General features: G+C 43.9%; 1 protein-coding gene across 1 annotated transcript in view; it reads right to left on the minus strand.

Moving 5' to 3' along the window:
* Positions 1–18,444, minus strand: part of CTNND2 (catenin delta 2) — a 1,763,242-nt gene that overhangs the window by 1,703,847 nt on the left and 40,951 nt on the right.

The raw sequence follows: 18,444 nt of genomic DNA on the forward strand, positions 1-18,444 counted from the left end.
TTGTGTGTCTTCCTTGGGTCTCGTGGTATGTAGACTACATGAATCTATTCCAGTGTCTGGGGTGGATACTACTCCATTAGTCGGTAGGTTTATTGAGTATAAAACCATTGATTTTTTTATGAAGATTGGGTCTATTCATTCCCAAAGATGTTCATTATAGGTCATGAATAACTTGTCTGCTGATGTCATTTTGGGATTGCCCTGGTTGAGAACACATAGTCCAGTATTTAATTGGAGTTCTGGGGAGTTAACTAAAGGGGGTTCTCAATGCTTGAATCATTGTTTATCTATCCAGCTCTCTGTTCTGGAACTAGAAGTGGGGCCACTAACTGCGTTTATCAAGGACTTTCAGGATGTGTTCTCCAAAGAGACTTACGAAGTTTTGCCTTTTCATTGGGACTATGATTGCGCCACTGAACTTGACCCTGGTGCAAAACTTCCCAAGAACCTGATTTTCAATCTTTCTGGGCCTGAAAGACAGGCTATGAAAGATTTTATCCTGATCTATTCAATCAAATTGTTGGGGCTCGTTAGTTCACTAAAATTTATCTTAGAAGAGCTTACAATTTGATCAGAATGAAGGGCTTTTTAAATACCTTGTGATGCCCTTCGGGCTGTGTAAGGCACCGGCTGGGTTCTAGAACCTCATTAATTATATTTTCCGAGAGTTCCTGGGTTAGTCTCCTGTGGTATACCTTGACAATATTTTGTCTTTTTTCCTGCGGATTGGTCGTCTCAAGTTATACATGTGTACATAAATTGTTTGCAAAGTTAAGTAAATGTAAGTTTTGTATAAGAGAAGTTACCTTCCTGGGTTATATCCAGTCACCCCAAAATTTTTGTATGGCTCCCGCAAAGGTGCAAACCATAGTTGATTGGGCCAGACCTACCTGTCACACTCTAGTGTGGGAGGGAAACCCCCACAACGAATATAGGAAGGAAAGGGAAAAGGAGATAAGGCCTGAAAACTAGGGAAGGAAGATCGACACCTCCTAGTGAAAACCCTAAACAAAGCCCTGACTGACTTCCAGTATGAACAGACCCAAGAGGTAAGTGAGTTCATACACAGAAATACCTAAAGTCCTATCTAACCCTAAAGGACCATGGTACTAGTGACAGGAATGAGACATCTTGAGACTGTCCATGAGACTGTCCATGAGACCGTCTTTGATACATTTAAAGGAAGCTTGATTCATGCACCTGTACTCATTCAGCCGGATGTTACCAAACCATTAATTGTTGAGGTGGATGCCCCTGAGGTATGAGTGGGAGCTGTACTACCTCAGGGGTCGTCTTCCCTAACAAATTTGCAACCATGTACATTTCTCTCCAGAAAATTTTCCTCCGTCGAAAGGAATTATATTGACAATTGAGAACTGTTGGCCATCAAATGGGCCTTTGAGGAGTGGGGGCACTTTTTAGAAGGGGCTCAGCACCAAATTACTGTACTTACAGATCACAAGAGCCTGATTTATTTGGATACTGAAACTCCTTAGAATAAAGACCTAGGCTAAATATATATAAAGCTGAGTACATTTAAAACATAGCTTTTACCGGCCTGAAGTTGCTTTCAATTTGCGTTCCGGGCGGTGCGCAAAGGTAGGGTGGAGCCATGGCATGAGTGAAGGAGCCGGGATTTTTAAATATGGGGGGTTAGCAGCAAATCGCTGCTCCCCCTCTGATAGACGGCAGTGAGACGCGGGCTGGGCAACACATCCCCCATCCCACACAGGCATCGACCAGTCGTCTTTTATGCCTGTCAGTTGATGAATGATCTTTTCACCAAGACGCCTCTGATCTTCAAACTGGTCAGTTTCACTTGTGTATGAATCGCCATGTGAATCAATTGATTTATATTGGGACAGTAAGGTTCATGTTTATGTTTTGTTCTATTTTTTTCTTTTTGTTTTCAGTTTACCCTCCATTTGTATACCCATCCCCTGATGAGTCCCAGGGAGGGACGACACATGTGATGTTGGGACATGAGATTGAGGGATATGTTTAGGGAAAGGTTCCAGATGGGGTCGTCCTTTTTGGGGCTGGTGTTCCGTATTGCTAGGTAGGGACGTCATAGCCCCTATCCCAACCAATGGTTAGGACATGAACTTTAGGGCTATGTAGCTTTATGTCCCTAGAAGAATTACAGCAATATATGGACCCTGTCACCAGGCTATTTGGCTACTTAGGATGATTGAAAAGTAAACATTGACCTGAGAATTTTCTCAACTGGTAAGACCTTTCCATTTATTATGGCTTGAGTCTGTTTGTAGTTTTATACGCCCATTTGTGTGATATTTTTGATACTTTTTCTCACCGTTTTATTTGAGCACTTTGTGTGTTTAATTTTTTAATTATTACTAGTAAAAGCTATTGTCACGGCCATGGCTATGACCGTGACTCCTGAACCGCATGCGGTTGTCAGCGGTTTTCATTGGTGTTCAATCACAGGTGAGGGCTGTGGTATTGGCCTCACCTGTGGTTGCCGCTGGCAACAGTATGTATGTGGCAGCGTAGCAGGCTGAGCTGTGCCATGCAGCTCGCTACGCTGCGCATGCGGTTTTGTGTGTGATGTGTGCACTGTGTTTTATGTTATTGTGTGCACGTTCCCTTTAAGTGGTGTTTTCCCTTCCCTGGTGTTGGAAGGGTTAATCCCCTTCCTAGTGTGTGTGATCACTGTGGGGTGTGGCTTCTTGGCCTATAAAGCCTCACTGCTTTTGCAGGCCTTCAGGTTGCTTCAGCCATGCTTAGCTGAGAGCAGCCTCATGTATTTATTACCTGCCAGTAAGAGCCACCCCTGTGGTCATAAACCTTTATGTCAAAACCTTTATGTCATAACCATATTGTGCTTTAGTTATTTCCAGTTATGTGTGATGTCCGTGTGATGTTTTATATGTGATTTTGTGCAGCTATGGATCTGGGTCCCTGTGTAGGGATGCACTTGTGATCTGCACCCTGCTAACACAGGGATCCAGTCAGCAAGGCTGTGACAGGTAGGTGGAACTCCTTGTTCACCTGCCATATCCATAGAGCTGTTTATGTCTCCCCTTTTCCTGCAGCTTGGCCGTTGAGACTCCTGCTCCTCCGTGTCTAGGAGGAGTGGGCTTGTCTTACTTAGCTCCTAGGTGAGGGTCATCTTGAGGGCTAGCAGGGACTTTTAGGTTCCGGAGCATGGGCCCTCCTACCATCAAGGTTGGCCCATGCAGCTAGGAGCTAGGGTCAGGTTAGGGATGCCTTAGGAGGTGACCTGCTCCCTAATCCTGTCTTCATGGCCAAGCAGCCGAAACATCACCGGGCTCCACACGGCTGAGGATTTCCCCCATCCTCAGCCGTGACAGTATGACCACAGTCGCTTCTTACGTGGCGCTCCCTCGAAAGAGGGTAAAGCATGCACTGCTGTCTACGGATGGGGTGCATGCGCGTTCTCCGGAGGGAGAGCGTTATGGGGCTTTCACCATTTACGGCGCGGTGAGTGGCATTCTCAGCTCACCGTTGTCCGTGTTGGTGTCCCCTTTTTGTTTGTCTTTCCCCTCCCCCCCTCCCATTGTTTCTTATGCCTCACCAACTTTCCCCTTTTGTTGTTGGGAGGGGCTTTGAGGGGTGGGAGTATGCATCCCTCGAAAGAGGGTGAAGCATGTACCGCCCTCTGCGGAAGGGTTACATGCGCGCTCTTCGGAGGGAGAGCGTTCTGGGGGTTTCGCCTCTGACGGCGCGGTGAGTGGCGTTTCCCCGCCTTCCCTTCACCGTTGCCTCGTTTGGCGTCCCCCTGATTTTATAGCACTAGGGTGTTTGTTTGGTGTGCGAGTTGCACACCTTCGAAAGAGGGTGCAGCATGCAGTGCCATATCCATGTGGCCTGCATGCGCGTTCTCCGGAGGGAGAGCGTTCCTGGGGGTTCTCCGTTAACGGCACGGTTGGTGGCTTATTCCCCGCCACCTTACCTTCCGTGTCCGTGTTGGGGATCCCTCGTCCCTCTCCATGTTCCCATCTCTGGTCGTCTGCTGGCAGCACTCCGTAAGTGGTCCGGCTGCGTGCTGGTTAGGAGTGTCTGCTGGCAGCGACTGGAGTGGGGACGTGAGTGGAGAGTCCCCTCGTCCATCTCTCAGTGGTTCTTTTCTCTTTGTTGCTGGTGCGGGCTGCAGTCCTCGTCGGACTGGCTAGTGTGAGCCGGGAGAGGATGCAGCTGACAGCGACCCCTTTTTAGAACCGGCACTGAGAGTGGACGTCCCCTTCTCCTATCCCCTTGTCTGAGTCCCTCACGTGTCTTTTTTTGGTGGGGGGGCTTTGAGGGGTGGGAGTGTCACGGCCATGGCTATGACCGTGACTCCTGAACCGCATGCGGTTGTCAGCGGTTTTCATTGGTGTTCAATCACAGGTGAGGGCTGTGGTATTGGCCTCACCTGTGGTTGCCGCTGGCAACAGTATGTATGTGGCAGCGTAGCAGGCTGAGCTGTGCCATGCAGCTCGCTACGCTGCGCATGCGGTTTTGTGTGTGATGTGTGGATGTGTGCACTGTGTTTTATGTTATTGTGTGCACGTTCCCTTTAAGTGGTGTTTTCCCTTCCCTGGTGTTGGAAGGGTTAATCCCCTTCCTAGTGTGTGTGATCACTGGGTGTGTCCGACTGTGGGGTGTGGCTTCTTGGCCTATAAAGCCTCACTGCTTTTGCAGGCCTTCAGGTTGCTTCAGCCATGCTTAGCTGAGAGCAGCCTCATGTATTTATTACCTGCCAGTAAGAGCCACCCCTGTGGTCATAAACCTTTATGTCAAAACCTTTATGTCATAACCATATTGTGCTTTAGTTATTTCCAGTTATGTGTGATGTCCGTGTGATGTTTTATATGTGATTTTGTGCAGCTATGGATCTGGGTCCCTGTGTAGGGATGCGCTTGTGATCTGCACCCTGCTAACACAGGGATCCAGTCAGCAAGGCTGTGACAGGTAGGTGGAACTCCTTGTTCACCTGCCATATCCATAGAGCTGTTTATGTCTCCCCTTTTCCTGCAGCTTGGCCGTTGAGACTCCTGCTCCTCCGTGTCTAGGAGGAGTGGGCTTGTCTTACTTAGCTCCTAGGTGAGGGTCATCTTGAGGGCTAGCAGGGACTTTTAGGTTCCGGAGCATGGGCCCTCCTACCATCAAGGTTGGCCCATGCAGCTAGGAGCTAGGGTCAGGTTAGGGATGCCTTAGGAGGTGACCTGCTCCCTAATCCTGTCTTCATGGCCAAGCAGCCGAAACATCACCGGGCTCCACACGGCTGAGGATTTCCCCCATCCTCAGCCGTGACAGCTATGTTTTAAATGTACTCAGCATATATATATATATATACAGTACAGACCAAAAGTTTGGACACACCTTCTCATTCAAAGAGTTTTCTTTATTTTCATGACTATGAAGGCATCAAAACTATGAATTAACACATGTGGAATTATATACATAACAAACAAGTGTGAAACAACTGAAAATATGTCATATTCTAGGTTCTTCAAAGTAGCCACCTTTTGCTTTGATTACTGCTTTGCACACTCTTGGCATTCTCTTGATGAGCTTCAAGAGGTAGTCCCCTGAAATGGTCTTCCAACAGTCTTGAAGGAGTTCCCAGGGATGCTTAGCACTTTTTGGCCCTTTTGCCTTCACTCTGCGGTCTAGCTCACCCCAAACCATCTCGATTGGGTTCAGGTCCGGTGACTGTGGAGGCCAGGTCATCTGGCACAGCACCCCATCACTCTCCTTCATGGTCAAATAGCCCTTACTTTCAAAGTTTTCCCAATTTTTTGGCTGACTGACTGATCTTCATTTCTTAAAGTAATGATGGCCACTTGTTTTTCTTTACTGCTTTTTTCTTGCCATAATACAAATTCTAACAGTCTATTCAGTAGGACTATAAGCTGTGTATCCACCTGACTTCTCCTCAACGCCACTGATGGTCCCAACCCCATTTATAAGGCAATAAATTCCACTTATTAAACCTGACAGGGCACACCTATGAAGTGAAAACCATTTCCGGGGACTACCTCTTGAAGCTCATCAAGAGAATGCCAAGAGTGTGCAAAGCAGTAATCAAAGCAAAAGGTGGCTACTTTGAAGAACCTAGAATATGACATATTTTCAGTTGTTTCACACTTGTTTGTTATGTATATAATTCCACATGTGTTAATTCATAGTTTTGATGCCTTCAGTGTTAATCTACAATTTTCATAGTCATGAAAATAAAGAAAACTCTTTGAATGAGAAGGTGCGTCCAAACTTTTGGTCTGTACTGTATATATATATATATATATATATATTTAGCCTAGGTCTTTATTCTAAGCAGTTTTTGTGACATTTGAAAGCTAGACCTTCCGTTTATACGCAATTATCGTGTATGAAGTAAGAGGTTTTATTTGGATACTGCTAAACGCTTGAATCCTAAGCAAACACTATGGGCCTTGTTCTTTAGCCGGTTTAACTTTATTGTTACTTCTCATCCTGGTTCCGGTAATGTGAAGTTGGATTCCTTATAACGTAGTTTTGGTACTTGTGATTCTATCAATAATTCTTCCCCCCTGGTGTTGTCATTGCTTTCATTAGTCCTGATCTTGCCATCGAAATACGATGTTGTCAGAATCTGGCTCCTAGTAACTTACCTTCTGTTAAATTGTTTGATCCACCAAATCTTCGCCTAAAGGTTTTGGAGGGATCTCATTGCTCTGTAATGGCAGGTCATCCAGGTATTGCTGGGACTAAACATCTGGTCTCCAGAGCCTGGTGGCCCACTTGGTCATGAGATGTGGTTGCTTTTGTCTCAACATGTGATATGTGTGCTAGGGCCAAGGTACTTTGCCCCTTGCCCATTCCACAGAGACATTGGACCCACATCTCAATGGATTTCATTACACATCACAGGGAAAGATGGTTGTCTGAGTGGTCATTGAGAGGCTCTCTAAGATGTGTCATTGATTTTATTGAAGAAACTTTCTTCACGTCTAAGAATCGGTTGCTTTGTTTGTCGACAATATGCTTAGATACCCAAGTCCAATGTCTAAGATAAAGGTGTCTAGTTTGTCTCAAGATTCTGGAGAGAATTTAGCAACAGGTTAGGGATCAAACTCTCCTTCTCATCAGCGTTCCGTCCTGAAACAAATGGAAAGACTAAAAGGGTCAACCAGGTTTCGGAGTAGTTTTTAGGATGCTTTGTTTCTGAATGTCAGAACGAGTGAAAGAGGTTTTTGCCCCAGCGGAGTTTGCTTTTTATTGTAATTATGGCTTTAAAAAATGCAGCGGAATATGTCAGCGCTATATATGTGAGTATAATATAAATATAATATAAAACAAATAAAAAAATCTGTGCTTTTCTTCAGTCTCTGGGTCAATCTCTGTGAATCATGGGGTGGATGTTATTATAAATAATCTTTGCACAGTTTGAGCCTGAAAAAAGCTCAAAGCATCCAATTTAATCATTCTAATAAAAAGCTTAAAAGGTGTGTGTGTGTGTGTGTGTGTGTTTGTGTGTTGGGGGAGGAATGTCACAAAATAATTAGTTAGGTGAGAGAGTTGAATGGCACACCTCTAGGGTATAGTTTTCTTCTATCAATCTACACTCAATACCTCGTTATAAGAGAGTGAAATCAGAATTACTGAGATTTTAGCAAATTTATTAAAAAGGGAAATCTAAAATTTTGCATGGACATAAGTATTCTGACCCTTTGCAATTGCACCCAAAATTTAAGTCTGAGGGCCACCCATTTCTCTTGATCATCTTTGAGATGATCTCAAACTCATTTTTTTTTGATTCTTCGAACCTTGATATGAACTGGCTTGACCGGAATAACATCTGATTGGTTTTAGTTGGTTTTTCTTGAGTGGTATAAGTGGTGGGGTTATGTGGTAGTGAGAGGGGGAGGGGGAGGGATGGTCTTAGTTTAGAGATCGGCCGCAGAATGTGGCAGATCAGTTGGATTGGGGGAGGTTTTTTTGGGGGGGAGTGTGGAGGACAAAAGAGGATATGGGGGGTTTGCGATGCGTCTCATAGGTTAAGAAAAGAAGGGCTGGGGTTATTGGAAGTTTTCAGGGTTTGTGGCTCTTTTGGTTGATTTAATGTTAGTCAGAATTTTAACTTGGAACGTTCGGAGTCTGGGTGATAAATTGAAGAGACAAGTGGTCTTTGACTTGGTACAGAGACATCTCCCAGCTATTGTTTGTTTGGTGGGACCCATCTTACTGAGGAGACTTCCCGGCTTGTCAGCAGAGGATGGGTTGCCCAGACTTATCACTCTACTTTTTCTAGCTATTCCAGAGGAGTAACAGTTCTTATACATAGGGCGATTGATTATGTCTGTGAGGCATCCTATGTTGACAGGCAGGGGAGATATGTTTTTTATATGGTAAACTCACTGGAAAATTATGTATCTTGGCCTTTGTCTATATTCCACCTCCTTTCTCCTTATATGTACTTAACTCCTTGTTAACTTTTATGGAGCAATGGCCTGAATATCTCTCGTTAGTTACTGGGAACTTTATTGTTTTATTAACCCTACTACAGATAGGATCTCTATGGGGGGGGGGGACTGCCATTCCCGGCTTTGGGGACATCTGGGGAAGTCTAGGACAAGGGAGAAGAGCCTCCTCTTGCGTGAGCAAATCTGGAAAATCTATGTCCAGGCTAGATCTGGCCTTAATTAAAGAAAAGTATATGAGATATGTAAAACAGATGAAATATGAGGCCATGTCCCTCTTGGACCATGTGCCTCTTTCTCTTGAGTTATGTATGGCTGATGATAAAGATATGGTAAGACTGTCAGTCAGATTGAATTCCTATTGGATGTCGGTAAAGGACAATCATGAATTAATACAACAGGAAATTGTGCGATTTTGGGAGATTAATTATAATTCAGCTAAGATCCGGTATGGGATGGGATGCATTTAAGTAGTAGTATGGGATGCATTTAAGGCCTTTATGAGGGGGATTTTTGTTAGTAATATCTCAAATTTAAGAAAAGGCTATAGTGTCAATGAGAAGGCTTTAAAAGAAGCAGCGACCGGAGCACGAATGACTTTTTTGGAGAACGCAAGTCAAGCATATTCTGACTTTTTGCTTGATAAGGCCCAGCAGAGGCTATTTTTTTTTAAAGGTCAGAAATATTTTACTGAATCAGGTCGCCCGGGAAAAACTTTGTCGGGGGTGATCTCTAATCAAGATAAAAAAAAAAAAACAGATAGGTAGCATTCGCTTAATAAATGGTAGAATTGTTAATGATCAAGTGTCTATATAAAGGGGATTTTTGTAATAATTTTTCAGATTTATATAAAGCAGATACTAATATTACTGATGAAATTATGGATTCCTATTTGGATGATATTTCCTTTCCAGTTCTTACAGCTACTTAAAGAGAATTGCTTGAGGCAGATTTCTCCTTACAAGAAGTAGAGGCTGCAAAAAAAGGCATGCTCTGGCAATTCCTCCCCTGGGTCAGATGGATTTCCATATGAATTTTTTCGTAGATATAGGGAAGTTATCCTCCCCCTCCTACTGAAGGTATTTGTTCACTCATTAAAGGATGGGATTCTACCAGAGTCAATGACAGAAGCTGTAATAACATTAATATTGAGTGAGACCTCATTTGGAGTATTGTGCTCAGTACTGGAGACTAGGGGTAGGTGATATAGGCGATATGCGATATAAATTTGGGCCACGATATGGATTTTCGCCATATCGCCGGACCGCGATATAATCGCGCTCTCTGCGCGCACCATTTTCTCCTGAGCCGCCACAGTGGAGAAGGAGGGAGTCCCTCCCTCCCCACTGTGCGCGCCTGCCGCTGAACACCAATGAGGACAGAATAGGAGGAGGAGGGGAGGGACTGTGGTCACAATGAATGTGCCGGCCATATCCCACAGGGTCCCCCTCCTCCCCCCCATCATTGGTGGCAGTGGGCAGTTCCGATCGGAGTCCCAGCAGTGTAATGCTGGGGCTCCAATCAGTTACCATGGCAGCCAGGAGTCACGCTACTGAAGTCCTGGCTGCCATGGTATGTTAGTGAGCAGCATTATACTCACGTGTGCTGTTGGCCGCCGGGCGCTCCTTCTTCTGTCTGTGCAGCGCATTGCTAATGCTTATAGCATTAGCAATGCGCCGCACAGACCTATGAGAAGAAGGAGCGACCGGCGGCCATGGCGCACGTGAGTATAATGCTGCTCACTAACATACCATGGCAGCCCGGACTTCAGTAGCGTGACTCCTGGCTGCCATGGTAACCGATCGGAGCCCCAGCATTACACTGCTGGGACTCCGATCGGAACTGCCCACTGCCACCAATGATGGGGGGGGTGGAGGGGGACCCTGTGGCCACTGCCACCAATGATTAATACTGGGGAGGGAGGGGGGTAGGTTTGAGTTACCAGAGGGGGCTGATAAGAGGGAGAGCCTGGGGGGCACATCAGAGGCTGGGGGGTGGATGAGAGGCTGGGGGGGCACATGAGAGGCTGGGGGGGCACATGAGAGGCTGGGGGGCACATCAGAGGCTGGGGGAGGATGAGAGGCGGGGGGACGGATCAGAGGCTGGGGGGCGGATCAGAGGCTGGGGGGCACATGAGAGGCTGGCTGCCATGGTCAGCTCCCTGCTGTTGTGTGCACAAAGCACAGTGCAGCAGGGAGAGTGTAAAGTCCTATTCACCCTAATAGAGCTCTATCAGGGTGAATATGACAAGGGTTCTAGCCCTTAAGGAGGCTAATAGTTATTAAAAAAAAAGTAAAAAAAAAAAAAGGTTAAACACCCCCCCTAAATATAGAAAACAATATATTGCGATATATATCGCATATCGCACATGCTTAAAATTATATCGCAATATAGATTTTAAGCCAATATCGCCCACCCCTACTGGAGACCATATCTCTAGAAGGCTATTGATACTTTGGAGAGAGTTCAGAGAAGAGCTACTAAACTGGTACATGGATTGCAGGTTAAAACTTACCAGGAAAGATTAAAGAACCTTAACATGTATAGCTTGGAAGAAAGACGAGACAGAGGGGATATGATAGAAACTTTTAAATAAATAAAGGGAATCAACAAGGTAAAAGAGGAGAGAATATTTAACCACCTCAGCCCTCCTAGCTTAAACACCCTTAATGACCAGGCCACTGTTTACACTTCTGACCTACACTACTTTCATCATTTATTGCTCGGTAATGCAACTTACCACCCAAATGAATTTTACCTCCTTTTCTTCTCACTAATAGAGCTTTCATTTGGTGGTATTTCATTGCTGCTGACATTTTTACTTTTCTTGTTATTAATCGAAATTTAACAATTTTTTTGCAAAAAAATGACATTTTTCACTTTCAGTTGTAAAATTTTGCGAAAAAAACGACATCCATATATAAATTTTTCTCTAAATGTATTGTTCTACATGTCTTTGATAAAAAAAAATGTTTGGGTAAAAAAAAAAAAAAATGGTTTGGGCAAAAGTTATAGCGTTTACAAACTATGGTACTAAAATGTGAATTTCCGCTTTTTGAAGCAGCTCTGACTTTCTGAGCACCTGTCATGTTTCCTGAGGTTCTACAATGGCCAGACAGTACAAACACCCCACAAATGACCCCATTTCGGAAAGTAGACACCCTAAGGTATTCGCTGATGGGCATAGTGAGTTCATAGAACTTTTTATTTTTTGTCACAAGTTTGCGGAAAATGATTATTATTTTATTTTTTATTTTTTTCTTACAAAGTCTCATATTCCACTAACTTGTGACAAAAAATAAAAACTTCTATGAACTCACTATGCCCATCAGCGAATACCTTGGGGTGTCTTCTTTCCAAAATGGGGTCACTTGTGGGGTAGTTATACTGCCCTGGCATTCTAGGGGCCCTAATGTGTGGTAAGTAGTTTGAAATCAAAATCTGTAAAAAATGGCCGGTGAAATCCGAAAGGTGCTCTTTGGAATGTGGGCCCCTTTGCCCACCTAAACTGCAAAAAAGTGTCACACATCTGGTATCTCCGTACTCAGGAGAAGTTGGGCAATGTGTTTTGGGGTTTCATTTTACATATACCCATGCTGGGTGAGAGAAATATCTTGGTCAAATGCCAACTTTGTATAAAAAAAAAAGGGAAAAGTTGTCTTTTGCCAAGATATTTCTCTCACCCAGCATGGGTATATGTAAAATGACACTCCAAAACACATTGCCCAACTTCTCCTGAGTACGGCGATACCACATGTGTGACACTTTTTTGCAGCCTAGGTGGGCAAAGGGGCCCACATTCCAAAGAGCACCTTTCGGATTTCACCGGCCATTTTTTACAGATTTTGATTTCAAACTACTTACCACACATTAGGGCCCCTAGAATGCCAGGGCAGTATAACTACCCCACAAGTGACCCCATTTTGGAAAGAAGACACCCCAAGGTATTCGCTGATGGGCATAGTGAGTTCATGGAAGTTTTTATTTTTTGTCACAAGTTAGTGGAATATGAGACTTTGTAAGAAAAAAAATAAAAAATCATCATTTTCCGCTAACTTGTGACAAAAAATAAAAAATTCTAGGAACTCGCCATGCCCCTCACGGAATACCTTGGGGTGTCTTCTTTCCAAAATGGGGTCACTTGTGGGGTAGTTATACTGCGCGCTTGCTTGGGATGTATTGTTTGAAGCCAAGGCGCCCGGTAAAATGTATTAGGGACTCGTCTACGCAGATGTTTTGCTCTGGGGTATACAAATCTGCAAATTTCTGGTTGAAGTGGTCTATGAGGGGCCGAATTTTGTGGAGCTGGTCAAAAGCTGGGTGGCCTCTGGGATGGGAGGTGGTGTTGTCGCTAAAATGCAGGAAACGCAGGATGGCCTCAAATCGTGCCCTGGACATAGCAGCAGAGAACATGGGCATGTGATGAATCGGGTTCGTGGACCAATATGACCGCAATCCATGCTTTTTGGTTAGACCCATGTTGAGGAGAAGGCCCAGAAAAATTTTAATTTCGGAAACTTGGACTGGTTTCCACCGGAAAGGCTGGACATAAAAGCTTCCCGGGTTGGCGGATATAAATTGAGTGGCATACCGATTTGTTTCTGCCACGACTAAGTCCAAGAGCTCCGCAGTCAAGAACAGCTCAAAAAATCCCAGGGCCGAACTGATCTGAGCTGTCTCAACCCGAACTCCAGACTGGGCGGTGAAAGGGGGAACTAATGGTGCGGCTGAAGTTGGTGACTGCCAATCAGGATTTGCCAGCACCTCAGGGACTCTAGGGGGTCTACGGGCCTGTCTGTGCGGTGGCTGCGACGGGGTAACTACTGCACGTGCCACCGTACCAGCTTCAACTGCCTTTCTGGTGCTCGCCACTTCACCATGTTGTACGGCAGTGCTGGTACTAGGTCCAGGGAGGGCTGCGCTGCTGGTGTATGCCTCACCACGTGATCCGACAGCGCCAGCCCCACTCTGCTGCTCTTGAAGCGGATCCTGCGCAACCTGTGGTCTAGCGACACGGGGCAGGGTACGCCTGGTTCTATCAGGTACCTCGACCTCCTCGTCCGAACTTTGGGTCAGACTGCCACTGCTTTCTACAGGTTCATATTCTGAACCGCTAGATTTGTCAGATGAGGGTTCCCATACCTCATCCGACTGGGTCAGAATCCTGTAGGCCTCTTCAGAAGAATACCCCCTGTTTGACATTTGGACTACTAAATTTAGGGGTATTCCCTGAGACTACCCAAGAAAAAAAGCAAGCCTGTCTTACAAAGGGGAGGCTAGTGAAGTACCGGAGGCCGCTGCGATTGATAAAAAATATGAAAACAGATTTTTTTTTATCGCCGCAGCGCTTGGAAAATGATTGTGCAGTGATCAAAAAAAATATATATTTTTTGTCACTGCGGCGGGGCGGGTGTGGGTGAACGCACGTGTGGGCGACCGATCAGGCCTGATCGGGCAAACACTGCGTTTTTGGTGGAGGGCGAGCTAAGGTGACACTAATACAATTATAGATCTGACTGTGATCAGTTTTGATCACTTACAGATACTATAAAAGTACAAATGCTGATTAGCGATACGCTAATCAGCGAATCAGTGAGTGCGGTGCGGTGGGCTGGGCGCTAACTGACGCTAAACTACCTAACCAAGGGGCCTAAACTATCCTAAAACCTATCAGTCAATACCAGTGGGAAAAAAAAGTGACAGTTTACACTGATCACTTTTTTCCTTTCACTAGGTGATTGACAGGGGTGATCAAGGGGTGATCAAGGGGTTAATTCGGGTGATCCGGGGCTAAGTGTGGTGTTTTGTGGCTACTCACTGTGATGTCTGCTCCTCTGCTGGAACCAACCGACGAAAAGGACCAGCAGAGGAGCAGACAAGCCATTTAACACATCATATTTACAAATATGTGTTATCTGGCTTTTGATTAGATTTTTTGAAAATCGCCAGCCTGCTAGCCACGATCATTGGCTGGCAGGCTGGTGACGAAATACTCTTCTAACTTTTGCCGGCCCGCGATGCGCATGCGCGGGCCGGCTTTGAGCGAAATCTCGCGTCTCGCGAGATGACGCATATATGCGTGACTGTGCGCAGGGCTACCGCCTCCGGAACGCGATCCTGCGTTAGGCAGTCCGGAGGCGGTTAAAAGAAGAAAAACTGCTACAAAAGGACATTGTTTTAAATTAGAGGGGCAAAGGTTTAAAAGTAATATCAGGAAGTATTACTTTACTGAGAGAGTAGTGGATGCATGGAATAGCCTTCCTGCAGAAGTGGCAGCTGCAAATACAGTGAAGGAGTTTAGGCATGCATGGGATAGGCATAAGGCCATCCTTCATATAAGATAGGGCCAGGGGCTATTCATAGTATTCAGTATATTGGGCAGACTAGATGGGCCAAATGGTTCTTATCTGCCGACACATTCTATGTTTCTTTGAAAAAAGGTAAGGATTCTTTGAACTTAGGGTCATATAGACCTATATCCTTACTCAATACGAATGTTAAGCTTCTTTCAAGGATTCTGACTACAGGATTCTCCAAGGTTGTCTCTTCACTGATACACCCTGTCCAGAATGCGTTTATTCCAGATGAGGGTACACATTATAATCTTTATCGATTGTTAACTAACATTCAGTTCTCACGGGGAAGGGGGGGGTCTCCCACTCCATTATGTCTTTGGACGCCTCTAAGACCTTGGACAGGGTGGAGTGGAGATTCCTCTGGAAGGTTTTGGGTTGGATGGGATTTGGAGACAGATTTATAGATAGGCTCAAATTATTGTATAGATCTCCTTTGGCGAAACTGAATATAAATGGGAGTTTGACAACGAGTTTCACTTTGAACAGGGGCACTCGCCAAGGCTGTCCTCTCTCCCCATTGCTATTTTATATTTTTATGGAGCCCTTAGCTCTGGCTGTCAGGCAAGACTCTAAGATTGAAGGGTTTGGAGCAATGGGGGTGGAGGACCGCATTTCTTTATACACGGATAATGTTTTATTTTTTATAGATCATACTAATACAACTCTTCTAAGGCTCATCCATTTAGTTAATTCTTTTGGCAAGGTTTCTGGCCTAGATATAAACTGGTCAAAAACCACTCTTATGCCAGGGGATAGTTTTGTGCTCGCTACTGATGGAACTTCGACTATGTTGAATGTGCCTAATTCTTTTCACTATCTGGGCATGACTGTAATTCCTAAGACTGAAGATTTTCTACAGCTTAATTTGATTCCATTATTAACTAAGTTGAGGTCCAAAATTGGTATATGGCTCCGACTTCCCTTATCCAGAGCTGATAGAGTTTCCCTGGTTAAGATGGTGATTTTTCCCCAGCTCCTCTATATTCTCAGAAATTCACCTATATGGATAGAGGATAGGTTTTTAAGGGCTTATCGAGAGAATTATTAATGATTTGTTGTGGGGAAGAAAGAGGGTAAGGCTTAAATTAGAATATTTATATTAGCCTTTGGATCAGGGAGGATTGAATCTTCCCTACTTTAAGGGCTATTTTATAGCTGGGCAACTTTGGCTATATTGTGAATGGAAGAAAAGTGTATTGTGTACTACTCTGGTGAGGAGATCTCCGTATAACAACATTTTCACATTATTGGAATTGTGGCAATTAACTAATATGTAACAGGAGTATAGACAGGCTAACAAGTTATTATCTAAGGCATGGGGCACTATTAGAAGATGGCTGGAAATAACAGGATCTCTTCAGTGTACTCCCCTCTGGTACAGTTTTCAACTACAGGGTTTAGTTAAAATAGCCGACGACCAGTATTGGCAAAAAAATAATATTATATATATAGCACAAGTGGTGAAGAATGGAGATATACTTCTGTTCTCGGGGTTAGCAAAAACTGAGACTATGGTTGGTTTGTCTTGGTTTAGATATTTTCAATTACATTTGGCACTTTCTAGCGTAAAGAATAAATCACTGTTGGAGATAGATATCTCCCTCATTAAATGAATTTCTAGGGGATCTACACTATAAGGTTAGGATTGCACATGTTTATAAATTCTTACTAAAGGCACTATTTAATAAAACACAATTACCAGGACAAAGGGCCTGGGGAGTTTATTGTCCAAGGATCCAACTCGAGGGATGGAGAAATATATTACCGAATTTGAGTTCAATATAACATAACTTTAATCACGTAGTGATACAATTTTATATTGTTCATAGATTATAAGTCACTCCTTTGTGGCTCAATAAGTGTCCACGGTGTGGTTCTTTTGGGGGTGATCACTTACACATGTTCTGGTCTTGTCCAGAATTAAAAGAATACTGGTTTGCCATTAGTCACTTTATTAATCAGAAATTGAGACTCCCGATTCCATTTTCGGTTGAATGTTGTATGATTTCTGAGTGATCTCTCTAAGGTAAATTGCCATAAGTATAGGAAGATTCTTTTGAATAGAATATTGTTTTGGCAAGACTTCTGATTACTCGAGTTTGGTACTCACGAGATGTTCCAAGATTGAATACTTGGAAAAATCTGGTTAACAAGGTTAAAAACTATGAGAAGGTCCTATATAGGCCTTAGTACATAGTCAGGAGAAGTGGACTAAGATATGGGATGCTTGGAAGCCTTGATCCTTTTTTTTTTTTCACCCCCAAATTTGTTTCCATTATTGCCTATTTGAGTAGGATCATAGAAGACCTAGAGACGCATCGCAAGGGTAGGGAGGGGTGGAAAATGGGTGATTATGGGGAAATTGAAAATAATAACAAATTCATATTGTAATATGGAATGAAAAACATAATGGTTTGTATGTTTCTTTTTATTAATAAAAATAAACTTAACCATTTTTATTTTTAAAGTAAAGTTTTCTTCCATCAATCTACACTCAATACCCCGTTTTAAGAAAGTAAAAACAGAATTACAGAAATTTTAGCAAATTTATTAAAAAGGGAAATCTAAAATTTTGCATGGACATGAGTATTCAGACCCTTTGTAATTGCACCCAAAATTTAAATCTGGGCCCTCCCATTTCTCTTGATCATCTTTGAGATAGTTCTACACCTTGTTTGGAGTCATCTGTGGTGAATTCAGTTGATTGGACATGATTTGGAAAGACACACCCTTGTCTTTATAAGGTTTCAAAGCTCAAAATACATATTGTAGCAAAATCCAAGCAAGGGGGGAGGAAAGAACTGCCTTTGGAGCTCACAGACAGGATTGTGTTGATGCACAGATCTGATGAAGCATACAAAAACCTTTCTGCTGCACTGAGAGTTTCCAGAGGTACAGTGGCCTCTATAATTCTTAAATGGATGATGTTTGGAACAACCAGGACTCTTCCTAGAGCCGGCCAACCCACCAATCTAAGTAATTGGGTCGGAAGGATTCTTGGTAAGAAACATTACTGACAACCCAATGATCACTCTTGGCTGAGCTCCAAAGATCCTGTGTGCAGATGGGGAAAAATTCCAGAAGGTCAACCATTACTGCAGCACTCCACCAATCTGTGCTTTATGCAAAGTGGCCAGAAAGAAGTGTATCCTCAGAAAAAAGCCTGCCTGGAGTTTGTAAAAAAAAGTACCTAAGGCACTCTAAGACTGTGAGAAACATGATTATGTGGTCTGATTAAACAGATTATTCACTGTGGAGTTGGTGAATTAACATCGGCAGGGGGAACATTTAAAAAAAAAAATTATAAATGAGAGGGTCAGTGGATATATAAATTAGGGGTTTCAATACCGAAGAGTTTGAATATAGACTTTGAAATGAAATGCACAGACTATATAGAGATATGGATTGTGATGGACTGAACCGTCACTGGGGCTGCTGGAGGAGCCTGAGGGCTAGCCTCCTTCCTACAGACTATGGACCGAGAACAATGGAGACCCCCTCAGACCTTTTGGGGTTACAAGGAACTATGAACCCTGATTTATGTGTGTAATTTATATGCCACATATTTTCTATGGCCCATTAAAAAGGCATGGTGTGGATTCAGCAACACAAAAAGGGTTAACTCTGCACTGAGACTCCCACTGATTGTGTTAGTGATGGGA

Source organism: Bufo bufo, chromosome 5, assembly GCF_905171765.1.
Source record: "Bufo bufo chromosome 5, aBufBuf1.1, whole genome shotgun sequence".
In the NCBI taxonomy this organism is placed as follows: domain Eukaryota; kingdom Metazoa; phylum Chordata; class Amphibia; order Anura; family Bufonidae; genus Bufo; species Bufo bufo.